This window comes from Callorhinus ursinus, unplaced genomic scaffold (genome assembly GCF_003265705.2).
Source record: "Callorhinus ursinus isolate GAN/ISIS: 27379988/994484 unplaced genomic scaffold, GSC_fseal_2.0 scaffold2, whole genome shotgun sequence".
NCBI classification, from domain to species: domain Eukaryota; kingdom Metazoa; phylum Chordata; class Mammalia; order Carnivora; family Otariidae; genus Callorhinus; species Callorhinus ursinus.
The window spans coordinates 70,043,605-70,070,777 of NW_027397064.1; the positions used below are offsets into that span (position 1 = coordinate 70,043,605).

At 42.7% G+C, this 27,173-nt stretch overlaps 1 protein-coding gene across 11 annotated transcripts in view; it reads right to left on the reverse strand.

The window, feature by feature from the left end:
- The window catches only part of TANC1 (tetratricopeptide repeat, ankyrin repeat and coiled-coil containing 1), a 230,094-nt gene that overhangs the window by 188,088 nt on the left and 14,833 nt on the right, over positions 1-27,173 (reverse strand). Inside the window, exon 2 of one of the 11 annotated variants that reach the window (XM_073883696.1) lies at positions 9,984-10,062. The exons of the other annotated variants lie outside the window; for them this stretch is intronic. The gene's annotated coding sequence lies outside the window, so the exon portion shown is untranslated. The remainder of the gene's footprint in view (positions 1-9,983; positions 10,063-27,173) is intronic. 11 annotated transcript variants of the gene reach the window in all.

The following is a 27,173-nucleotide window of genomic DNA, read 5'->3' on the forward strand; positions in this document are numbered from 1 at the left end:
CACACACACACACACACACACACACACACACACACACACACACACACGTCCTGTCAGGCTATAAATCAACGTGCACTCCTAAACCATTTCAATCAGGGTCTTATTTTTAAATTCCAACATGCTAGCATCTGTCCTTCATTTTTAAAAAAAAAAGGTATGCAAAATATAAGCAAACTTAAAACTACTTTGAAAACTGTATTTAACCTGCGTGCACACAGTACATCCAGTATGTATCTGTAGTCTTCCAACTCAGAACCACTGCAAATAGTTATTTCCTGACATTTACAGAGCCATTTCCTACAAATTTACAATCCTGAGTCAGACAAACTGGACTTAGCTCTAAGAAGAAACTGCATTACACTTGGAAATTTCTTAAATAAACTGATACCTTTTTGGCACAAAGGTTATTTGGTAGGAAATATCCCTTTAAATATTACTGAAAATTCAAAGTCATAGGATATATTTTATCTTTTAGGTATTATATTCTGAGTACCAACCCAAACCTGGATGGGAGAACTACCTGGTACCTTGATTTTTACTGCACCTGATAGTTAAAGAGACCAACCACCCAGGTGGCTGCGTGTCCTATATATAAACCCTCAAACACTGACAATCATTTTCCACTGCTAAGACAAAAAAAAGTATTCTTAAAAGAGAAAAGATCATGGGCAAAGTGCACATATACTGGTTTAGATCCTTAAATCAATGTGTACATCAAATCGCAAAAATTTTTATATTCCAGGGATCAAAGGGGGAGAAGACAAATGTTTTTAAAATAATAAAAAACAGCCTCAAGCAAAACCGTTGTGATCTAAGAAATGACTTCTATCTATAAACCAGCATGTCAGGGAACCTGAAGGAGAGCAACGGGCATTTCTGTGAGTAAAAAGTTTGGCTTTCCCTGTCCAGGCTGCATATAAACCAAACAACAAATATTCATTAAACAAGGCTGAGAAAGTTGATGAATTTGGAGACAAAAGGAGAACGTGACCCCAGATATGTTGCTGTTATGAACTGAATTGTGTCCCTCCAAAATCCATTATAGTCCTAACTCCCAGCACCTCAGAAGGTGACTTTATTTGGACACAGGGTCTTTGTACAGAGGTAATCAAGTTAAAATGAGATCATTAGGGTGGGCCCAACAACTAGACTAGTGTCCCTAAAAAAAAAAAAAAAAAGAGAGAGAGAAATTTGGACACAGAGACTGAGATACAGAGGACAGATGACATGAAGGCATAGAGGGAAGGTCCTCCGTAAGCCAAAGATGGAGCCAGGAACGGAACCTTCTCTCACAGGCTCCAGAAGGAACCAACACTACTGATACCTTGATCTTGAACTTCTAGCCTCCAGAACTGTGAGGCAATACATTGCTGTTGTGTAAGGCTCCCGATTTGTGGTACTTGTTACCGCAGCCTTCACAAACCAATATAGCTAATCCAGACTAATACAGCTACCAACCGTGTGGCTTAAGACTGAACAGAACCCAGTCATCAGGGGCCTCTCCTATCAAGTGAACGAAAGACAACACCCATGCGGGCATCCTGCAAATCCACAAATGGCTATGTAGGTAGTCGGCACTATGTCAGGCACAGTGGGTTACAGAAGTAATCTGAAACTGTCTCTACCCTCTCCTGCAAAAATCTTACCACCTAACTGGCACAAGGGAATTGTAGAATGCACTGCAAATTGACCAGACTGCTATAAATCAAGGCCAAGAATGTATTTAAAAAAATCAAATTCTTTACTTATCAGCCAACAACCCAAAAAGCAGAGCCAATTTTTAAGACGGGATTTTTTCCCAGGACAAATGGCAAGTATGTTATAAAAACCCCCATGTTCTGTAAAGTTTGAGTACATCGGGATGTGTTATCCTCTGTGTCTCACCCCCTTGGGACACAATCTTACTGCAGGAATATGACGTAACTGCCCTGCTTTGTCCACCAAACAGAATACAATATGCCTTCAATATGTCAGCCTGTTTCATCTCCCTAAATGCATAATTGATTTTCAACATTTTATGCTCCAGTTACTGCCCAAAAGCAGATCGGCACAAGTTCACATGTCAAATGTTCCTTCCTTTAAAATACAAAAGGAGTGATCGGAACAATTAACGAACGGTCATTAATTTTTCTGGGAGAAGTCATTTGTTTTCCACCCTCTCCAGTTTCTTGCTCACTCACATATATGCCCAAGTATCAGAAAGGATATAGAACTTACACAACCTGGCTAAAAAACAGAGCCATAGATACCATGAGAAACGACCAAAAAAAAAAAAGAGAGAGAGAGAGAGAGGAAGGAATTTTCCTTATTTAGAACACTGAAAGACTAGCTACTTACATTCCCAATAGAAACAGAATTAGGACCAATGTCAAACAAAAATTAAAAGCTTAAGCTTCCCTTAAAAAAAAAAGTAGAACTATATATTTAGGTCATTTTATTTTTAACCACAGCCTTCTAAATGACCTGAATATCCCAACACCCACTCTAAATGACAAGTTTTAGAATTCGTATGAATAATTAGTTAGGCAAATTTGTTTTACTTGTTGAATAAAAATGTTACTTAAGAAAATGACAAGCCGGGGTGCCTGGGTGGCTCAGTCTTTAAGCGTCTGCCTTCGGCTCAGGTCATGATCCCAGCGTCGTGGGATCGAGCCCCGCATTGGGCTCCCTGCTCCTTGGGAGCCTGCTCCTCCCTCTCCCACTGCAAGTGCTTGTGTTCCCTCTCTCCTTGTGTCTCTCTCTGTCCAATAAATAAATAAAATCTTAAAAAAAAAAAAATGACAAGCCAGTTGCCCACAATAATTTTCAGTCTGAGTATCTTCCATTACTCTTAGGAAAAAATAGTGTATGATGGGAGAGAACAAACTTAAAAACTGGGTCTCTCGCAAAAATATAAAATAAATAAAATAAAATAATAAAACAGGATCTCTCGCATAGCAGAAACTTCAACAGCCATATGGATAAGGGTGGTTTTTGTTTACTTGAAGTTTTCAACCTATTCACCATCTCCCAAAAAGACTAGAAGCACCAAGGTATTTTAAAGTTCCAAAGACATGCATCTGAATTCAGTGTCTGAAAGACACTGCTATCAGCACAATTACCGGGACTTTCTTAGAGCCTGGAGTGAACAGTGTATGACATGATAGTTTACTCTGACTCCTACTAAGATGGAAACCAGAGCAGCAACAACACAGGTAAGTCTTTTTTTGCTTTGTTTTGAAATACAATTTCACTTTTACAAAAGCCAGTATCTCAAGTAGAAGAGAACAATTTATCTAGAATGTTGTTGACTTTGGGAAACAGAACAGCATTTATTATGGGAGAAGTGGGGGGTGTTGGATAACTGGGTCCTGTTTCTCTTCACGTGGAGAGCAGGCCTCCAGCTACCATCTGGGCCTCCCCCCTGGCCCCTCACTCAACCCTTCCTAAATGCCCTGGTGACTTATCTAATCCTTGAGGTTTGGAAACAGAAACTAGGGCTGGGGACCCAGCCCCTCCCCACTTCCCCTCCTTGGGTGTCAAGCTACTCTCTGGAAGCACACAGTTAAGTCTTCTTAAAATGCTGGCTATATGGAAGCAGGCCTCCGTGTCGGGGAGCCTCCGTGGTCCAGCGCAGCCTGCTCTGTGATTCAGTGTTAAGAAGCCCACTGTTGACACTTTTGTGTGTCCTGTTCTCCAGTATTGGTAAAAACGGTGCAATCTGAATTCCCACTGTCCTTGTCTCTGTCAGAACTGGTTCAGAACTCACACTGACAGGAAAAACTGGGGTGTCACTTTATGGCCCTTCCCCCAAACCCCAACAATCCAAAACCTGAGTTTTTCCACTTCAAGGGGTGGAATCTGAGATCTTGCTATCTTTAAAAAGTCTGTTTTGCTTCCAAGTAACCTATGAGAGAATAGAACAATCCCAATACCCCAAACACTGACTTTTTTTTCATTTCATTCAAAACTTATGATGAATCACTGTTACTATTATTACCACCATTTCTCTCTGTATTCCACCTTAGCGACTTTATTAGTGGTAGCCAGGTGACCTTGTCCACGTGACACACCCATTTGTAAAATGGGAACAGTGATGTCACTACCTTATGGGGAGGATTTAGAGTAAAGAAACTTTGAGGATTAAAGGAACGTTTGTACATAAAGCATCAGGAATATACGTAGTAGATAGTGTTAAATAAATGTCACCTCACCTTCATCTACTCAAAATGGACACACAACTACCTCTTCTACTTGAGATAATCTCTCTTAGGAGATTATTCCAATAAACCTCTCCTTTATTTTTAGAGGAGGAAATTGAGACCCAATGTGAACAAGTGATGTACCAAAGGTCACTCAGAAAATTTTTAAAAAAGTTTTTCATTCATTTCCACAAACACATAGCTCTGAACGTTATCCCCTTCCCACATCCTTGAAATAGGGTTTGGCAGATTGTAATCTGTACACTAGAGCCACACGTTAGTACCAATTCCTTTACCATCCCAACAATGGGTTCATGGGCACCCCTGCGGTAGGACAGGCCCTCCCGGGCGCTCCCAAGGCTTCTCATTCAGAGAGGAAGGGCTCGGTTGCATTCTCCTAATGAGTAATGTTTCTGGAATCGACATAACTTTTTCTTGATTCACTCCTTTAGTGAGGTCACTTTTCTCAAGGCCTCCTAGCAACCCCAAATCCTTATTTTATCAGTCTCCAATTCTATTCCTGGCACTGCTAAGGATCTGCCAACTATCACAGTTTCTCAAATTCCCCATTAAGCCACAAACACATCAACCAATAATTTATGAGTGACTAAGCCTTTTATATGTAACACTAAGGACAGGAATACTTACTAGTCATGTTCTAAGAATTATATGTAACTATCATTTTTAAAAACTTCTCCAGAGCCGAACATTGCCAAAGACTGGGTATATCTATCTGTCGGGTCTTTCAAAGAAGTTCTGAAGGGGACAGAAGGTACCCATCAATGGCCCATACCTGCTTTTTCCTCTGGTTCTTTAATACCCAGCCCACTTATTTCCAGAAGAGGCTTATTTTTCTCTCTTGTTGTGGAATGTCTCTCCCCAAAATATTACAATAGTACCCACGTATTTTATTTGTGGATGATGAATAAAATGCATCACTGTTGAAATCCTGTCACATTGTACTTTCCATTCAGTACTAAGTACACAGCTTTGTGCATTCTCGAATGAAAATGAAGCTTTGAGCAATCTTTTATTTCCCCAGTCTGCTTATAGTTGTTCAAGAAACAATTTGAATTCTGTATCTGTCTGCAATTCCCCACTTACCATAGTAGTTCAACCCAGTCCCAGGGATCAGCAAAAAAGTAGATGATCAGTCTGTACCAACCATCATCCCAAATAAATTCACATTCATTACCACTTGTATATAAGTGCTGTGAGGCACTTACCAATGTTGCCAGGCTGAAGACTTCTACCATGGAATGCTAGCCACTATAGGACTCTCCCCAGAGAAGCAAACAACAGTTTGTTAACTTGATAGTCTCCCTTCCCTGTGATCTTTCAAATCCAGAAACAGGTAAGGTATTTGACAATCTTAGAAAATATTAAGTTGTGGGAAACTAAGACTAATTTACCAGCAGATATTCCATAATGACAATAGTAAGTGCCCCACTCCCTTCTCTACTCCTGGCTTTCCAAAGACCTCAATGGCCTCCACCCCCGTCTCTCCTGGGGCCACAATCAGCACCTCCTCCCTACCCCTTTATCCACCCAGCCTCTTTCCAAGGTCAGGTCCAGTGATTTCATCTTACTTACACTTTCTCATTTACAAATTTAACTTCCTTACTACTCCATTCAGGTCTATTCCTTTCAAATAGTTGAAATACCTTTCAAATTTGGAAGCAATTTTGCAAACAGCATATGAACCATATTTTTTCCCTCTAATTCAGTGAGGCTGGCATAATCAGTCATGAGGAAGTGATGGGACCATTCTAATGGGGACACTTTAATCCTTAGGAGTTTGATTTATGACCACCTCACCAACATCTTCAAGCAGATGGCCAGGCACAGCTTTCTGGTTCACTCCGCAAAACATCCTACACTCAATCTGCCTAACAGTTTACCTCTCTGTCAATTTCTCATCCACACACCACTCCATCTAGCAGACCTTCCTTCAAAAATTGCTATGTGCTTTCCCTTGTGGATTACTTTCAGTCTTTCTAAACCAGATTGAAAGTGGAAGGTGCAGGGTGATCTCCTGAATATAGAAAGAAAACATCAGAACGTCTAATCATGTTTACTTGTCTGGTTCTTTTATTTTTATTTTTATATGTTTTATAATGACTATAATTCATAAATATACAAAATGTTACAGGTATGAGCAAAAAGTATTTTACTGATAGGACTCTGTCAAAAATGTTTAGACTACAGGATAAACAATAACACTTTCTTCTAATATACCTTTCTTGGTGATATGGACTATTCCTACTAAACTACTGTATTCTAGTTGTTTGGCTAAGAAAATATTTTGTATTCATGCAGTGTAACATAATATTGTTATTACTAAAATCAGACCTCACTCTTGGCTTTCCTATAATATCTCTGAATTATACTTTCTCACCCAACTCTACCTTTTTTTTTTTTTTTTTTTAAGTAGGCTCCACACCCACCATGGGGCTTGAACTCATGACTCTGAGATCAGGAATCACATGCTTTACTGACTGAGCCACCTAGGTGCCCCTCACTCAGGCCTATTTTTAAAGATAGAACCCACAGTTAAAAAAAAAGAAATTTGTTGTTTTACTTCAAAATTAAAACCAAGTGAACATCCTTTAAAAGATAAATGATACTTAAGGCAAATTTTCAAACACATACAGCGCTTAACAAAGTATAGGCAGTATTCCAAGTTCTTTCTCATTTAATCTTTGTAACATTATTACAATTATATAATTATATTTATTTTTAATAAAATTAATTATAAAAATGTTTTTAATAGATGGAGAAATTAACTTTTGTAAATATCAAGACACCTCTGTAACCACAGTAAATCATATTTTCAGTCAAGAGGTTCTGAAGACAAACCTTTATTCTCTGTGCCTTCCACTTTATCTACCTATTGTCAAGGAATCCCCGTTATTAATGGTGTGGCCTTGGGCAGACAATTTAACCTCCCTGTGCCTCAGAATCCTTATCTGTGCTAAATTCATTCACTGGAGCGGCCTCCTCGGTGCCAGGCTCTGTTTTTGGCTGGGGGATATAGCTTGAACAAAAGACAAGATCCTGTTCTGAGAGAGGCTTTCAGATAATACCCGGAAGGCACTTGGCCCAGAAGATAACGGCTCATTATAATGTTAGCCATTATTATTTCCCAAACTAAGGGCTACCTTCGTTATTGCTATTTTAGTCCTTATTTTCATTCTAAGGTAAATCCCATTTGCCTTACTCTACCTGGCCCCCAAGTGTTCCAAAGAAAAAGGCCAGAAAAGGGGACAGTTAAATGATTCATCAGAATTTGGCACCAGCAAGTATACAAGCCACCTTCCCTTGAAAAGCTCCCTTGTAAAGCTCTATAGATCCAGCCAGCTATTGGGGGTAAAACATATCACAGCCAGGACAAGGTTCTACAAACGACTTTGGATGGAGAGCATCCAGCTGAGCTCAGATCCTCCCAGGACTCTGCAATGATGCTGATGAAAGTCTGTTTACACCTGGAGGTTACAGCTGCCGGGCTGCCGCACCTCTGACGGCGGCAAAACCCTACTGCAGTGCAACTTAATCCCTTATGATGCCGGCTTCCAGGCTGCCCTTGCAGGACCTGTCATGAGAACATCTCTTTATTTATTCAAAATGATTATATAATCACAGGCCATGCTCTCCAAAGTCACCACTGTTACACAGAAAGCAATGCTCAAGGAGCCTGCCTCTCAGCACAGAATCTAAAACCACCAGCAGAAGAGTTCTGCTGAATCCAATGTAAGCACGTGAAGTAAAATAATAACAGGAACTCTCAACAGAGCACTTCCCTTATAAGCAGCTTAGATCTCCTCACAACCACCTCGCTAAATCCAAGTATCTGAGATAGCCCTCCCCCCCAGGTCACAACTGCCATCGGTCACCATTGAAGACAGGATACGCCTTCCGATTGTCAGGTTACAACCTCAAAAACTTCCTGAAGAGCCAGGTAAATCTGTTTCCTGATATATGCATTTCATACTATTGTGTTAAAAAGAAAGAAGGGGCGCCTGGGTGGCTCAGTCCTTTAAGAGTCTGCCTTCACCTCAGGTCATGATCCCTGGGTTCCTGGGATCGAGCCCCACATCGGGCTCCCTGCTCCGCGGGAAGCCTGCTTCTCCGTCTCCCACTCCCCCTGCTTGTGTTCCCTCTCTCGCTGTGTCTCTCTCTGTCAAATAAATAAATAAAATCTTTATTTAAAAAAAGAAAAGAAAAGAAAAAGAAAGAAAACCTGCAGCAAAACGTTTGGAGTTTGCTGACGGGCTACCAAGGCAGAGAGTTGGCCACGATTTGACCTCACCGTTGCTATTTGCTCTGTCAGCATTAGAAATATAGCCAATCCTCCTCACCGCCACCAGCTCATCTCCTCCCGTATTCATGCCCCTAAATTCAACATCAGGCTGCTGACTTCGGATTCAACAGGCAGTAGGAAAGAAGTTCAGGAGGAAGATGAGAAAGGGGGTCCAGGCTGGGCCCCATCTCTGCACTCTCCACATCTCTGGCCTCTGCTACCGCAGGTCTGAGAAGAAACTTCTACCAACAAAACTACAGATGTCAGACACCTCCCCCACACTCTGCACTCAGGGCTCCCGATAGTCCCAGACCCCTTCAGAGACAAGGTCCAGGGTCAGTGTCGGCTGGCCTTCCCACTGGCTCTGTCAGAGCTCAGGCCCAATCCAGACACAGGAGGGCAGTCCCTGAGCCCAACTTCTCATGGCCACGGTCCTGCTGCTCCCCAGTCTTTACCCAACCTCACTGTGTAGCCCAGCATTTTCCCTACCCAGCCCTCCTTCCACCAACACCCCTGCCCCTGCTTGCTCCACTATCACTACGGCCGTCTGGAACTTTCTTTCCACTGTTCAATCCCCTGGGGGTTAATGGCAAGGGCTTTGGAGTCAGGGGGATCTGGTAGTGCCTGGCCTCTGCCATTTTCTGCATATATGACCTTGGGCGAGTTGCCTAATCTCTTCAAATTTCAGATTCCTCCTCTGCACAACAGAACTGACCTCATGTCTGAAAGTGAGGATTAAATAAAAATACACATAAAGCACTTGGCAAAATCCTCAGCATACGTTCAAGTGTGTAATAAGTGCCCATTTTGTACTGGGAAAATCATAAATGGTCGCAATTATTATTTCTCCCTTCACCAACTTTTTATTTTTTATTGTGGTAAAACATACTACAACATAAAATTTACCACTTCAGCCATTTTTAAGTGTACACTTCAGTGGTATTAAGTGCAGTCACAATGTTGTACAACCATCACCATATTCATCTCTAGAACGTTCTTAGCTTCCCCAACTGAAATTCTGTGTGCATTAAACACTAACCCTTCGTCCCTCTCCCTGCCTTTGATGGAGCCTCTCTCCACCAGGAGACACAGGCTGAACCCATTTCTCTTACAAAGTCATGTAAAAAATTTTCACCCTCCTTTGAGTTTGTCCCCCACTCCCTACCCACAGTCATACCACCCTCCACCCCAATTCTCAGCTGTCACCTGTTTTTGGTAACTTCTCCTCATACACTAGAAAAAGGAAGGAGGGACTTAATTTACAATTTTTCTCTTCGGCCAAAGGTCAGCTCCTAAAGGAATGAGAGTTTAGGGGTTTGGGGGTGCGGGATGGACACCCTGGATTAGAATCCCATCATCTATTAACTGACCTTGACCAATTACTAGGGGGCCTCAGTTTCCTATGAATGGGGATAATAATGTGGCTATTCACAAAGATGCTGTCGAATTAACAGTTCAAAGCACATACAGCGGTTCCTAACACACAGCACTTAGTCACTGACCTGAGTTACCATCACTGTTACTGCACTTGGGCTTCTAATCCTTGGCTCCAGACTCTAGTCAGCCATTCCCAGGACCACACTGTAGAGTCAGAGGGCACAATTCAATGCTCTGGCATGAAAACCAAACCTCCCATCCTTCCAGTTCTCACACCCCCTCACTCCCAGGGTACTTGCTCTTCAATGCCATGGAGTGTGTATCCCCTTCTTCATTCCTTAACAGTATGGACCGCAACATTGATCATCCAACTCACCCCCATTGCCACCACCCTCCATTCTCTGCAATGCTCTCCTTTCGCCACACCCACACAAATCAATACCACAACTCACTTTCCTCATACCTAAACACTGGGCCCGAAATCCCCAAAGAGAAGTCACTCTACTCACGGAAAGATGTGACTGCACTTGAATGTCTTGGACTCAGAAAGACACTCAATGTCTTTTTTTAAAAGCCCCCTCCCAGGAGCACCTGGGTGACTCAGTCAGTTGAGTGTCTGCCTTCAGCTCAGGTTGTGATCTCAAGGTCCCGGGATCAAGCCCCACATCGGGCTCCCTGATTGGTGCAGAGTCTGCTTCCCCCCCCCAACCCCCCCGCTCATGTTCTCTCTCTCTCTCTCTCACACACACAAATGAAATCTTCAAAAACAATTTTTTAATTAAAAAAAAAAGTCCCCTCCCAGCCCCCTCAACAACTATCTCAAACTTACCATTTTCCTCAACCCTGCTCTAACAAATGCCCTTTCCTCCCACTTCACCCAGAAAATGGAAGCCGGCAGGCTTGACAGGCTAACACCCCAACTTCCTGCCCCTGACCTCACATACCAGCATCCGTATGCATCTTCCCTGGCTTTTCTCTTCAGTCCTTTTCCAAAGTGACCTTTATATGGGTCTCTCCTGAATATCCCACTGCACTCCATGTTCCCTCCACTTTGTTCCCACACACGGTTTACCTTCCAAGCCTCAGCTCTGTCCTCTCCACTCAACCCACACCTTACCTGGCTACTCCCAAGCTGTGGCTCAAGAATCACCTCCTCCAGGAAGTCTCCCCTCACTCCTCCTCTGACTCCTTCAATGTTCTACTCACACCTCACGCCTCTGCAAACTTCACTGTGCCATTTCCTCTGACTGGGCCTCTCCCCAAGAGCAGAGGCCACATGATCCACTGTGAATCCTCGGTGCCTGGCACCCAGGGGTGTCGACAACTTTGAATAAATCAAAGGATGGGAACAGGGGACTCTGCCGTCTGTTCTAAAGTATTTCATTAAATATTTGATTAAAATGTTTACTTAAAAACATCACCAATTAAGATTCATAATCAGCCACTTAACTATGGTGCCGTAGATTTTCTTCCTCTGATCTAGACTGAGAAACATCCCCTCCCCCTGCTTTCCCAGAACAAATATTCCTTTGATGAAAGAAAAAACCAGAAACAAAAACACTACTTCCTCCTCAACCAAAACAGAAAACCCAAAATAGCAAGACAGTTGATGAAAAATATCCAGCTGACACTGGCTTAGGTGGGGATAAGTGCAGTTGTCTGCACTTAAGAGGAGAAAGGGAAGTTTACTTTGGATGGTTATTGGGGGAGGCAATGATATTCAAGTACTAAACAAGAAAGTTGACCAAAATAATAAGTCTCAGGTCTATTTATAAGGCAAGGGAGGAAGAGGAAGTGGGTAACTCCAGTGGAAATTTCCTTCCTTTGTCTACTTTTACTTCAGGTATGTCTTCCACACTAATTTCTCAATCCTAACTTATAATGATTTAATTTATAGGAAGTGATTTCGAAGGGCCCCAGAGAGCTGCAGATGGTACCTCAGGGGCCCATCTGTTTAAGGATGAAAGCTTGGCACACACCATTACATCACCCTGACCTGCCTCAGCAACTTCCTATCCAACAAAATCTAGATGTTTGCTCTGTCAACAAGATATTTGTGTTTGTCCCCTCTGCCTCCGGCTTAGGTTCCTGATTAGTTTAAAAATCATTATGCACCCAAGCTGAATAGGGCTACTGTTAGCAGCTGTAAGGTCCTCTTCTGGGCAAATCCCCAAGTCTGTGGCCTTCAGGGAGTGATTTCTGTCCTTTCTACATAATTACACACTCTCCTGATTGATGAGCTGATCAGTCCTCCTACCCCTGTTCAGAGCTAAAGCCTCCCTCTTCTCGCTCTATTTATTTTCCCAGGGGACCAGAGAGGAGGGAAGAATGGCATAGGCAGGGAGGACTTGGACTCTCCCCAAATAAATGCCCAGGCACTATCCATATACCTGAGCCTTTCACACCGTCCTAGTGTGTGACCCACCAGCCCTTCCCGCTGTCCTGAGAGCTGCCCACATCGGTGAATACCGTGTGAGGTACTGGAACCACATGGCAGGAAAACAGCTGCTATTTCCTGGAGGCTCGCAGACCCGACAACGCCCCAGTGCCCGCAAGCACAGATCCATTTCAGTCCAGCATGGCCTCCTAATCACATGCTACTGTGATCACCACTGGAAAGCGCTACATACCCTACATCCTCTCTAACCGGTCATCCCCCTCTGTTCTCAACAGGGCACAACCACAGACATAATGTCAACTGTGTGTGCCTAGTAGGCACTGGACAACAGCATTAGCAGAAATCACATTCTAAACAGGTTTAGGGTTCTTTTTTTTGGCAGGGGGGCAGGGGGGGTTAGTGTACTAATGTTTGCAACTTACTTTGAAATGCTTTTAAAAAATAAGATGGATTGGGCGCCTGGTTGGCTCAGTTGGTTAAGCGACTGCCCTTCGGCTCAGGTCATGATCCTGCAGCCCTGGGATCGAGTCCCACATCGGGCTTCCTGCTCAGCAGGGAGTCTGCTTCTCCCTCTGACCCTCTTCCCTCTTGTGCTTTCTATCTCTCATTCTCTCTCTCTCTGAAATAAATAAATAAAATCTTAAAGAAATAAAATAAAAATAAGATGGACTGATGGGTAGGCAAGTAATAAAGCAGACCACAAAAATCTTAATTGTTGAATCTAGGTGGTGGGTATGTGGCTGTTCACTGTACATTTCTTTCAACTTTTCTTTACATTTGAATGTTTTCATAATTAAATGTTGAGGCAGAAAATTTTAGTGTCTTTTGAAAAAATTAGTCAAATTCCAGATCTCATCTGGGTTTTTCTAGTTTTTCCACAAACGTCCTTTTTCCACTCCAGGATCCCACTTTGTAATTACTGATCACATCTACTTAAGTTTTCTCTGTTCTGTCAGTTTCTCAGTTTTCCTTGTTTTTCATGACTTTGACAGTTTTGAGGAATACTGATCAAGTACTGTGTATTAAATCTCTCAGTTGAGATTTCCTGTTTTTTTCACAATTAGACTGCAGTTGGTAGGGGAAACCAGAGAGGTAAAGTGCCCTTCTCATCACATTATAATAAGGGCACATGCTAACAGCATGACCGCTGGTGATGTCAACCTTGATTATTCGGTTAAGCTAGTGTTTGTCGGTCTTCTTCACTGTAAGTTTACCTTTCACCCTTTCCACACTGTATCCTTTAGAAGTGAGTCACTAAAGTCAGCCCACACTCAAGGGAATGAAAGATATTAAGCCCCAGTTCCTGAAGGGGTAAGTGGAATTAACATAAATTTGGAACTTTTCTATGAGGAGGATGTCTCTTCCCCTTCCCTTGCATAAACTCATTTATATTTATTTTATACTTGGGGTTGTAATGCAGTACCACACTATATTGTTGCTCAAATTATTCCAGCTTTGGCTATTTGGGGCTCTCTGAGTTTGTTCCTAAGTCCTTTTAAATGTTTCTGAGTACTTCCTAATTTTCTAATACAAGATGCTCTAGACCTATAATTATCTATTTTTCAAGGAGCCCTGGTTATTTTTATTAAAGAATGGTATTTAGAAGCCAAAATTTGGGTATGTTGCTGCAACTAGGGTGTCACTGCTTCCAAGCCCTACATGTATGTCTAATAAACCACATATGCATACACATCTCTAACGATTTCTGTGTCTATATGAAGCTAAACCTAATTCATACAGATGTCTCCAACTCTAATCCAGTACCACATGGTTCACTGTAGCCTTATGCCCTGGCTGATGTAGAACTCCCCTCTCCAACAGTAAGAAAGCTGGCTCCCAGCATCCACCATCCATGTATTCATTTGTTCGACCCCTGAATACATGTAAAGCAGTTTCAGAATTGCTAACCTATACTCCATGAGAAACAACCTTACCAACTACAATACAGTGTCTACTCAAAACACCATTTTCCAAAGTTGTCAGGTTCACGCTTTTTGTCCCGCATTCCTTTCAGTGAGGTTTTGTCATACAACTGTAATATAGGTAGATTCTTTTGTCAAAGTCTGCATTCACCTGGGACACACACCCACACACACATGCCTCTCCAGTTTTTTGCTTTTAATTTGTATATAGTTCTTGCATAAAATTATTTTTCTTTTCCACCTGTACTGATTTTTGACAAATAAAGCTGTAAGATATTTATTGTACACAATGTGATGTTTTTTTTGTTTTTTTGTGTTTTTTTTTAAGATTTTATTTATTTGAGAGAGAGAGAATGAGAGATAGAGAGCACGAGAGGGAAGAGGGTCAGAGGGAGAAGCAGACTCCCTGCTGAGCAGGAAGCCTGATGTGGGACTCAATCCCAGGACTCCAGGATCATGCGAAGGCAGTCGCTTAACCAACTGAGCCACCTAGGCGCCCGCGATGTTTTGATATACATACATTATTAAAGGATTACCCCCGAGTTAACATATCCATCATTCCACATATTAACTTTTTTTTTTTTTGGTGAAAACTTTAGGTTTTACTTTCTCAGCAAATTTATTTCAATTACATATAAAACAGTATTATCAACTATAGTCACCATGTTATACACTAGATCCTCAAACTTTACTCATCTTTTTTTTTTTAAAGATTTTATTTATTTATTTATTTGAGACAGACAGAATGAGAGAGAAAGAGAGCACATGAGAGGGGGAGGGTCAGAAGGAGAAGCAGACTCCCTGCTGAGCAGGGAGCCCCATGTGGGACTCGATCCAGGGACTCCAGGATCATGACCTGAGCCGAAAGCAGTCGCTTAACCAACTGAGCCACCCAGGCGCCCCAAACTTTACTCATCTTATAACTAAAAATTTGTCCTATTTTGCCAAACTCTATTTCCCCCACCCCCCCATCCACTACTTTTCTACTTTGAGTTTGACTTTTTTTCTTTAGAAATGATTTCACATATAACTGATACCATGCATTGTCTGTCTTCCTCTGACTTATTTCACTTAGCATGATGCCCTCCAGTTTCCTACACATTGTCAAGAGGACACAATTTCCTACTTTTTTAGGGCTGAATATCATTCCAGTGTGTGTGTATTTTTTTTCTGTATGCATTCATCCACTAATGGACACTTAGGTTGTTTCCATAAGTTCTTTAGTATCTATTTTATATAAATAATCTATTTAAATACCTGACATCCCTCTCTATTAGTATACATGTTTATTTGATCCTTAGTACTTTAATATTTATTTCTGAGAGGACCCCAAACAACTAGGACAGTCCCAAACCATGGAGAATACTTGGACACTAATAAAATAACAGATTCTACAAATTCATTTTTTTAAACTACTGTATTAAGTTGATTTTAATACAATTAAGTTGTTGGAAGTCTTTCAATAAAACTAAGAAAGGAGAGGAGTGCCTGGCTGGCTCAGTTGGTGGAGCATGTGACTCTTGATCTCAGAGTTGTGAGTTCAAGCCCCACACTGGGCATGGAGCCTACTTCATAGAAAATTAATTTAAAAAAAAAAAAAATAGCGCTTGAGTGGCTCAGTCAGTTAGGCGTCTGACTCTTGATTTCAGCTCAGGTCATGATCTCAGGGTTGTGAGATTGAACCCCACATAGGGCTCCTACTAGGCAGGGGGCCTGCTTAAGATTCATTCTCTCTCTCTCTCTCTCTCTGTCTCTCCCCCTCTTCCCTCCCTCCTTCTACCCTTCCCTCCCCTTTTCCCTCTGCCCCTCCCCACCCAAAAAATAATTAATTAAAATTAAAATTAAAAAGCTGTGGAAGGAGAATGTTCACTGCAGTGTTATTTAAAATTCAATAATAAGTAGTTTAAAAATTGTTATACCTATAGGCTGGCATATGCCTAATACACAATCATTACAAATCACTTGTAAAATACATATTAATATAATATACACCATGTGTATGTAAAACAGCAAACTAGATAATAAAAAGTACACCATGTCATTTAACATACATATCATGTGCATGTGTGCCCATAAAAAGAAAACACTGAAGAAAGGAAAACACACCAAAAGATTATTTTTTAAGTTCCTTTTTTTTTTTAAGATTTTATTTATTTATGTGACAGAGAGACACAGCAAGAGAGGGAACACAAGCAGGGGGAGTGGGAGAGGGAGAAGCAGGCTTCCCGCTGAGCAGGAAGCCCGATGCGGGGCTCGATCCCAGGAACCCAGGGATCACAACCCAAGACCAAGGCAGACACCAAACGACTGAGCCATCCAGGTGCCCCCCCCCCTTTTTTTCTTAAGTTAACAGTAAAGCAGAGAAGGCTGTTTGCTGTGTGGGAAACTTTATAGAGGATTCTTGTAAGACACTAGGTGTTGGACCAGACAAAGAGGAAGAAACAAAATCAGGAGTGTGTCCTGAAGGTCCACACTGCATCCAGGTAGGAGATGTAAAGAAAAGCAAGCAAAAGGCACAGCTGGTGGGTGCCCCCGGGTCAGCCATAATCAAAGACAAGGACAGTGGTGCCTATGCTAATATGTTTACCACGGACAGAAGTACAGAGTGGAAGTGAGCACTGTCTGGGAAACATCCTGAGTGAGGCCTTAACAAAGCCTTAAAGGACAGGGAAGATTTAAGTGAAGAGAAGAAGGGGGAGGCAGTGTGAATGCAGACAGGTGTTAATAAGACGACCTATCCACCTGGAAGTTTTCTCATTATCCCATCCTATAAGAACCGAAGGAAGATTCTAAGCAATTCCAGCCATTTTGGGACCTTCTGGCTATCTGCCTTCTGGCCAAGTGCTTGGGGGCGTGGGTGGGAGGACTACCCAATAGGATCTGGTTAGCCTGTAGCAGATTTGATAACATTCAGGTGGCTGATAACAGGATTATCATTATCAAACATGGGTTTTCAAACATCATTTTTACATTGGAATTTGCACTCCATCCCTACAAATCTTTTTTTTTTTAAAGATTTTATTTATTTGAGACAGAAAAAGAGAGAAAGCGCGCACAAGGGAGGGGGGTGCAGAGGGAGAGGAAGATGCAGGCTCCCTAATGAGCAGGGAGCCCAACATGGGGCTTGATCCCAGGATCCTGAGATCATGACCTGAGCAGAAGGCAGAGGCTTAATGGATTGAGGCACCCAGGCAGTCCCAAATCTTGCTTTTTAAAATAAAGACAAACACTGGTAACCATCCATTACACTGAAAAGTTCAATGGCAATAATGACTGAATTCCAGCTTGTCAAAACATGTCAGTGCACAACACCGTGCCCACCAGCTAGCTAGCCAGCTCCAGCTAGGACCATATCACACACAGGTGTAAACAGAGAGAGAGAATCTTCATCTCAACCGTAAGAGCGCAGGAGGAACTCCTATGTGCTGAACATTTAACTGGACAAGGATCAGACGTTTCATGCACTCTCTGTGTCGTCACAACCAGGAAGGCAAGGATTGGTCTTGGAAATGGTCACTCAGTGTGGAAATGGCAGAACTCCAGTTCACACTCTGCTCTGTCCAGCTCCAAGCCTGTCATCTTTCTAAGACTGGTGTCATCTGTTCCAACAAACTTGAAAGCAGACTTAAACACACCTTTAGTATCACTCCTTTAAAAAAAAGAAGATATATGACCCATTTTCTCCTCAGAATAATAGCTCTTTTATGATGTAATTCATATATAATGCCAAGAATTCAATTTTAAAATCTAAAGTATATCAAGTCCCAACACAATAAAGTTGACCAGATAGGATTTAGCAAAATAACATTACAAAGCCCACAAATAAGTCAACTTGATTACAAGTTTTTTTAGATGATTGCAAATCTAAAATATTAAAAACATTTTTCAATATGAAGATCTCAAATGGAGATATGAGCATCAAGACTGATTTTTTTTCATTCTCAGTGAGAACTAATGTAGTTTGTATTCTAAAATGTATTGCCCTGTTCCTCCCTACCACTTCTCCCCTTCCACTCACTCTCCCCCCCCACAGAGATCCTGCTTCTACACTTAATTACAAAACAATGAATCTATTCTGTGATCTATAAACCATGAAGTAAAAAAGGTTAGGACCCACTGATAGTTTAATCTCCATTGTCCTAAGATAGAAACCCTCTTGAAAGTTTAAACTAGATATGTCAAGTACACTAGAGTTACTTTGCCCAAACCACTCGAAAAGTTTTTCAAATTAAAATGATTTGATTTCTTCAGCACTCTTTAAGTGATTTAGAGTGATAATGTCAAATGCTGTAGATGTTTGGAACATCATTGTCAAACCTTAGTACATTCATTCACACAGGAGACACCGAATGCTATTTGTTATGGAGTAAATGCAAGTCAGGACAAAAGACAATGTCTTCTTGCTCTCTCTTCTCTCTAGACAAACCAAAGGAGAATTTTAGTAACAATTTTTTAAAAATTTAAGAAGAAAATTTAATTTGGAGCACCCAGGTCGCTCAGTCAGTTAAGCATCCAACTCTTAATTTCGGCTCAGGTCATGATCCCAGGTTCCTGGGATCGAGTCCCACATCGGGCTCCCTGCTCCACGGGAAGCCTGCTTTTCCCTCTCCCATTCCCCCTGCTTGTGTTCCTGCTCTCGCTATCTCTCTCTGTCAAATAAATAAAATCTTAAAAAAAAAAAAAAAAGATTCTCTCTCTCTCTCCCTCTCCCCCTCCCCTCCCCCTGCTTGCACACACATGCTCTCTCTCTCTCTCAAAAAACATAATTAGGGCGCCTGGGTGGCTCAGTCGTTAAGCGTCTGCCTTCGGCTCAGGTCATGATCTCAGGGTCCTGGGATCGAGTCCCACATCGGGCTCCCTGCTCGGCGGGAAGCCTGCTTCCCCCTCTCCCACTCCCACTGCTTGTGTTCCTGCTCTCACTGTCTCCCTCTGTCAAATAAATAAATAAAATCTTAAAAAAATAATAATTAAAAAATAAAAATAAAACATGCAGAATACCAGGATGAAGCATGTAAATGGTTCCTGTATTAGGAAAAAATAGTATAGAGGTAATTTTTTAAATAGGGAAAACTGTTCAATCCCACCACCCAAAGATCTTCCAGACTTTTTTCTACATACACAGCCCATTTAAAGGGGGTTACAACCTGCGCATAGCAGACCCTCAAATGTGTCAGTTACATAATGCATACTTTGAAGAAAAAAGCATTAATGCAGTTACGGCATGCATACTACTCAATAGCCTGTTTTTCAACTTAACAGTAGAGAGAAAACATCTTTCCACATCACCCTATTCACTTCCCTCTTACTCTGTACAAAGTTGCTTATTAATTCTATTGTATGGGTGACCAAGTTTATCACCAAGCTCCTTTTGAGGTAAATATTTGGTTTCCCCACTTTTTTGCTATTAACCAATATTGCAGTTAATATCCATGTAATATAACTTCATATTTATACAATTATTTTCTTAGCATAAATTTCTAGAGCTAAAATTTCTAGGTCAAAGAGCTGGCATTTTTTTTTTAAGATTTTATTTATTTATTTGACAGAGAGACAGCGAGAGAGGGAACACAAGCAGGGGGAGTGGGAGAGGGAGAAGCAGGCCTCCCGCTGAGCAGGGAGCCCGATGTGGAACTCGATCCCAGGACCCCGGGATCATGACCTGAGCCGAACGCAGACAACTGAGCCACCCAGGCGCCCCGAGCTAGCATGTTTTAAATTAGCACACCGAAAGACTGCCCTCCAGAAGTGTTGTCCCCATTTATTCCCCCAACACTGTATGAGAGTATTCATTTTCCCATCACCCTTCCCAACACTGGCATTATTCTTTTTCATCAAACCATGAGGGAAAAAAGTTATACTCGCATTGAATAAGCCCCTACCATGTGTCAGGCACCATCTTAAAAGCCTTATGTGTACTATGATAGCCCTGCGGAGGTAGGCACCCACATACACTTTATACCTGCTTAACTTATTATAAACTAATGCCCAGAGATGTTAAGTAACTTGCCCAAGGTCATACAGCTTGCCAAAGAGGCTGCTGGGGTTTGAGTCCAGTTCACCCGCTGCGGGAACACACTAGAGCAATTTTTTTCAAGAAGGTCAAAATCCTCTTCACTCATTCTAAATGGAACCCCGCCATCTCTTTCCCAGCAAAACCTACTGAAAACTCTGATTTCAAGAATAGTGGAGAGATGGCTGGGTCAGGAGAAGTCAATTCAAGGTTGAGTTCAGCCACTTAAGGTTGCTGCTACATGAGTTTGGGAAGGTTGAGTTCAGCCACCTACAGGTTGCTGCTACGTGAGCTTGGGAAGGTTGAGTTCAGCCACCTACAGGTTGCTGCTACGTGAGTTTGGGAAGGCTGAGTTCAGCCACTTACAGGCTGCTGCTACGTGAGTTTGGGAAGGCTGAGTTCAGCCACTTACAGGCTGCTGCTACGTGAGTTTGAGAAGGCTGAGTTCAGCCACTTACAGGTTGCTGCTATGTGAGTTTGGGAAGGCTGCTTAACCTGAATCTCTTTCTTTGGCTGAACACTGCACATATCTGCCATCTCTCCCTTAAAATGCTGTTGTAAAGCCCAAAAGGAACATCCATTCCTTCAAAACTACTTGCTGAGCCCTTTCCCTGTGCCCTGCAGTCTGGTGACAGAGGGGCCATCGTAGCTCCGAGAATATAGGAAGAGATGAACATCAACCCAGAAAACCAACACACCTCTGACAGAAAGCACGTAAGCATGAGTGAGTCACAGGGGCCACAGGGAAAGGAACCACAGCATTCCCCCAAAAAATAGCAGTTTTTCAAAAAGATAAGGAGAACAATTACACAACACTGGGAAAACACGTGAAATCCTATAAACAGAAAAGTCCATTAAGTAAATGTATGTTTTAGTTGTATTTTTCACAAAGGCATAGACAAAGAATGGAGGGAATAAAATCATAGATGTTGCATTAAACAAATAATAGTCTTTTCTCTCCTTTTCCAAACTTTACAAAGCATCATTTAACATTTATAGTTCTTAAAACATTTTAATTGCTATGAAAGTACACATGAAAGTGATTAATTTTGACTGAAATAACGTATGTGAAAGTGGGAAACTCTAAAACACCCCATGAATGGTATTATTGTCAGACCATGAAATAATCTAGCATTCTGCCTACGAGCATTACAGTGCAGTAGCCCAAGTTATTTTTACACGGCTGCTTGGTTTCTGCCTCACCTGATAATGTACAACATTAGTCATTTCTTTACAGTATTTTCCTTCTTTAAAGAATGCATGCATGTGGAAAAATAGCCAAATGGAACAAAAGGGTCTTCAGTAAAACGTAGGCCTGTCCTCCATCCCAGACCTCCACATCCCTCCTAAAGGCAATCACTGCTTACATATACAGATATGTACTTCCAAAGATACCCTATGCATATATATCTTTTTCATTTATTAATATTCTCGGAAGTTTTTCCTTAAGAGCACAAATAAACTGACCTCATTCCTTTAACACCTGCAGATCACTCTCATACAGATGCACTGTAATCTATTTAATTCAGACTTTGTGCTATAAAAATGCCTGACAATGCTATTAAACACTATTTATGTAACTCTTTTTCCTTACATTTTTATTTTCCATCCTAGCAAATTTTACATCTTCTAAGTTTCTGAGCAAGGCCCATCAGGCTCTCCAGGCTCCGTTCCCAGTACCTCCTGCTTCCAACCAAACCCAGGCTGGGTATAGTTCCCCTAAATACTCCATGCATTGCTCATGCTCTTGCTCCTAGCTACAACCCATCCCACCTTCCTTTGCTTGGTTAATTCTTACTCAGTCCTTCAAGAAAGGGCTTAGCTATAACCTCCTTCCAGAAAGAAAGGATCTCCCAACCCTCAGGGCAGAGGAAATGCTCCTATGGTTGGCTTCCCCCACAGCCTAGGCCTTGCAATTATCCCCCTCAGAATGAATTTGTACAAGTCAGCCCCAGCCATTAGATTTTAAATTTCTCCAGGAAAGAAAACACTGCATTAATTTTTGCCCCTGCCAGAGTTTAGCACAATATCTGGCACACTAAATATATTGAATACCACTGAATCAAGCTAGAATGAAAAAGGAAGCTCCTTAACACCTATTAGGTGCCAAATCCTACTCTAGATGTAGTACACAAACATTACTTCTCCCTGAACACAATGATACCCAGTTTACAGATGAAGAAACCAAGGCCCTGAAGTTAAGAAACCTGTCCAAAGGCATTAAGGGACAGCTAAAATTTGAAACCAAGTCTCCTTTACTCCAGAATCATTGATCTTTCCATTCTGCTGTTGGCCACATGTTCTGATGCTGAAAGTTCAGTTGAGGAGGTCAAATATGCAGTCCTGAAGGGTAGGACACCTTCTTAACTGTTGTGGGTAAGTCCCCCCCAAAAGTCAGCCAAAAGCAATCTAGAATACAGGACTGAAATAGCAGAAAACAAAAAGGAGGTTATGAACAAGCAAATCTTGTCTACAGCATCCACAAATGTGCACTTTGCACACTCAGGCAGGGTCTTTCGGGAGCCATTCAAAATAAAGAGGACAAGCCGACTTAAGCAGCCCCAATATCCCTGCTTAATCCCACCAGCTTGCTCTCCCAGGGAGCACTGTCTGTTTCTCTCCCCACCCCCAACTCCGCAGCATCTATCCACAGTCCCCATACCACTGGCTAAAACTGACCTTTGGGCCTGCACCCATACAGGATTTAAAAGCTGACCAATTTTGCACAGAATGAGCCACCCCTGGAAAGGGCCATGTGTGGGTGAGGGGCAGGACAGAAGGCAGATTGCAGGAGCAGGCACCAGGGTCCTCCTGTAAACCTGCTAGGAGACCCAGGGCCGCAGATGAACCCTCATCTGCAAGCTGAGCAAAGAATGCCTGCTCCTGAGGCCTTTAAGAGTATGAAATCAGACCATCTAAGAATAACCATGCAGCACAGAGTCTGACACCTAGTCAGTGACTGAACAAACCAATCAGAGAACAAACGGACCCCCTCCTATGCGCTCCACCAGGACAGGGATAAGAAAAAGGGGTGGGGAAGTCCTATAACTAACATAGGAAGTAGGAATGGCATTTAGCAAAGGTGGGAACACAAGAAGAAGCCACTCCTCCCTCCCACACATGAGAAAAATGAACCATTCAGCAGCAAGCAGTTAATGAACCCAAACCTTACTCACTAGGAGAGACAAAGCAGCAGAAATTATCCCAATGATCACCAGACACCAACACAAAAGACACACAGGCTGAAAATAAAAACCAAAAAACCCTTTCTCTCCAATTATCAGCCCCGACCAAACGAGAATGCCCACCTCTTTAGGAAAGGTAGAATATGGTAGGTAATGGTTAAAAAGAAATGCACTGCATAGTCAGCCCTCAATACACTGCCGAGTGGAAGAAGCAGGCATGGAAGGTATGCTTAACGAAGCACATTCCCAGATCTTACACTCCATCCCAAGATTAAGGGAGTTAGGCCTAGGTGTTTTGACCTTATGTCACTCAATTCTCAAAACAACCTTCAAAAGTACTCACATTCCCAAGTCTCAGAAAACAAGCTCAGGGAAGCTGGGTAACAGGCCAGGGTCGCCTTGAGACCAAGTCAGGCTTAGGTCACACTGACTTGGGACCTGAACCCAGTTTGTCTGGCTTTAAAGCCTTCACTCACCAAAAATAGGGATGGGCAAAATGGATAAAGGTGGCCAAAAGATACAAACTTCCAGTTATACAATAAGTCCCAGGAATGTAAAGTACAGCGTGACCATAGTTAACAATACTGTATCGCATATTTGAAAGTCGCTAATAGAGGGGCGCCTGGGTGGCTCAGTCATTAAGGGTCTGCTTTCGGCTCGGGTCATAATCCCGGGGATCGAGCCCCACATCGGGCTCCCTGCTCGGCGGGAAGCCTGCTTCTCCCTCTCCCACTCCCCCTGCTTGTGTTCCCTCTCTCGCTGTGTCTCTCTCTGTCTCTAGGCTGGGGTCATGACTAATAACAGTCTAATGACCAGTTGGTTGATAGGGTTTAAAGCCCAGATTTCAAAGAGTTGAGTACTTTTCAGTGAACTTTTTTCCCAGCTTTATTGAAATATCATTGACTTATATATGCAAGTTTACGGTATACAGTTGTGATGATGTGATGTGTGTGTGTGTGTGTGTGTGTGTGTACACACACACATACATATTGCAAAATGATTACCACAATAAGGTTAACATCTCCATCCCCTCATAGAATTGACATTTCTCTATGTGTGTGCTGATAAAAGATCTTTTTTTTTTAATTTTTTTTAAAGAATTTATTTCTTTATTTGAGAGAGAGAGCATCCGCGCACAAGCAGAAAGGAGCGGCAGAGGGAGAAGGAGACTCCCTGCTGAGCAGGGAGCCTAATGTGGGACTTGATCCCGGGATCCTGAGCCAAAGGCAGATACTTAAGGCTGACTGAGCCACCCAGGTGCCCTAAGATCTACTTTCTTAACAATTTCAAACACATAATATAGCATCGTGAATGCAGTCACCATGCTGTATATTAGGCCCACATTCAGTGTGACTTTCTGATCTGTGACCACCTAGGCCATCCGCAGGCAAACCAAGAGCCCCAGTTCATTATTCCTCACTCTCCACCTGCCAGGTTCCCTCCTCCAACCTCTTTTTCATAAGCAAGGAAAATACTCATAATCTAATTTCCCTAGAAATCTCTTGCTCCAAAAGTCCACTTAAAAGGCAAAAAAAAAAAAAAAAACCTAATGGGGGGGAGGGGTTTGCTACTTTTGAGTATTTAATCCAAACAACTAAAAAACAACTTTGACAAAATTAAATATGAATGTATGAACGTCCCTAAAAACAAGCAATTTTCCAAGGTGTTGGTTCTTACCAGAGGTCAACATCATATCGTTTAAGAAGCTATTGAAAGCCCCCCCCGAAAAAAGTGAAATGAAAAGACAGCCTAGGCCACACAGAGCCAAACATTCTGAATAGTCGGATCCTGTTGCGACTTGCCTGGCTCAGTCCGGGATCCCAGGCTCTTGATAGAAACGCAGATTGCCAACCCTCACTCCAAACCAACTGGAACACCAACAGGCAGGGTCTGGAAAGGGTCCTTTGGATTAAGTGCACTATAGCACCATTTAGGACTGGGGGCTCCAGGAGGAAGGCTCATTACCCATCTCCTCCTACAGACGTTCTAGTCCAAGCCTACCCAAAGGACTTCAAGGAGCTCCTACAGGGAGGCTAGGAAGTGCTTCAAGAACCAAATTTCCAACCGGCCATAGGGAATTTCCAAATGGGTATCCCTGAGGAGCCCCAAACCCTGCCCCTCCCCTCCTCAGTGAGGCCTTGGTCATGGGTATCACCCATTGTGCACACCTTGCTGCCCGCCTGGAAACAGCCTTGCCCTCTACCTTGAGTCAGCAGCTAAGCAGTCCTTCTCTGTTCTGGAAGAAGCTTCCACTCTGCTGCAAAAATCATCTCCCATGCTCACCCTTTCTTGTGTTCTCATTCCCTCTGTTGTAAAAGCATGGTGGCACAGGACTGTCAACGCGAGTGCAAATCTTGGCGGAGCCAGGTTACTTTGAGCCCCTTTCCTTCTCTGCAAAATGCTCAACAGCGTTCTATGAAAAGTGCTCTGCAACAATGACATGAGCGAATGCACCCAAAATGCACAACAAAAGGTACTGAACGGACATTAGTTCTCTTCCTCCCACTAACGCAGGCCCCAAACATCATCTCTCACCTGACCTACTTCAAAAGCCTCATAACAGAGAGCCCTACCGCCCATCTGTCCCCGAGCCAGTCTCTCCTCCAAACCACCGTCACCTAAGCCTTTCTCCGAAACACCGCTCTGATCACATCATCTCCCTGAAACCTTTGACAGCTATCACTTGCTTTACAGGATCAAGTCCATACTTCTTAGCCTAGCATGCAAGGCCTTTTGCAATCTGGCTCTTTCCTCCCTGCCACTGCACCCAAATGCCAAGCACCATCTGTTCTAGTAACAATACCCCAAACATGACTTGTATTTCCACGCCTCCTTGCCTCTGCTGCTAGTGCTCCTTTCACAAAAAGCCCCTCCCCCTCTTCCCCGCCTGGCAAAGTGCAACGCATCCTTCACCCCTCCCAGAAGTCCTCCCCAGCCACCAACCCCTCCGCTTCCTGCTTCTCTTCCTCCTCCTCCTCCTCCTCCTGCCAGTCCTTCTCTACTCTCCCGCTGCACCCCTGCCTTCTCTCATTTGTACTATGTACGCACTTGTCTCCTCCGATTGAGGCACAGAGTGGGGCCTCAACCTCAGAAGGGCACAGTGACAGCCCTCAAGTAGTATTTGTTGGAAAAATTAGGGACACCTGGGTGGATCAGTCAGTTAAGCGTCTGTCTTCGGCTCAGGTCATGGTCCCAGGGTCCTGGGATCAAGCCCCACATTGGGCTCCCTGCTCAGGGGGAGTCTGCTTCTCCCTCTCCCTCGGCTTGTCTCCCTGCCTCCCCCCCCTTTGTGTACTCCCTCCCTCTCTAAAAAAATAAATAAAATCTTAAAAAAAAAAAAAAAAGGAAAAATTACTGCAAGACTTCCACCAAATGAAAACAGTGTCTCATCTGTCAAACAGTTCACACCTTCATGGTCACTTTTTACTTCTAAAACCCATAAGGATATTATATTCCTTGAGATAGCAAAGATGGCTCTTAAACGAAGGAAAAAAGTCCTGTGAAGGTGAAATGTCCTTATAAGTTCTGTCTGCTTAGAACGCAATCACTATCCCTCTAAAAATGACATCCTCTCCCTTTTTCCACGATGGGAGAGGGAAATCTCGCTCTCTGATTCTGGCTTGACTTTCGGTACGTGGAGCTGGACAGCTTAAGGAGTCCCTCTTGCCTAAAGAAAACATTTCAGAAAGGAAGGGATAAACAAAACTGTTACTTAATGGTAGGGGAAAAAGTGTAACAAGCTCAAGTGCACGGGACTTGAGTGCCCTTAGGGAATCAGGTTCATTCTCAAAGAACAGGTG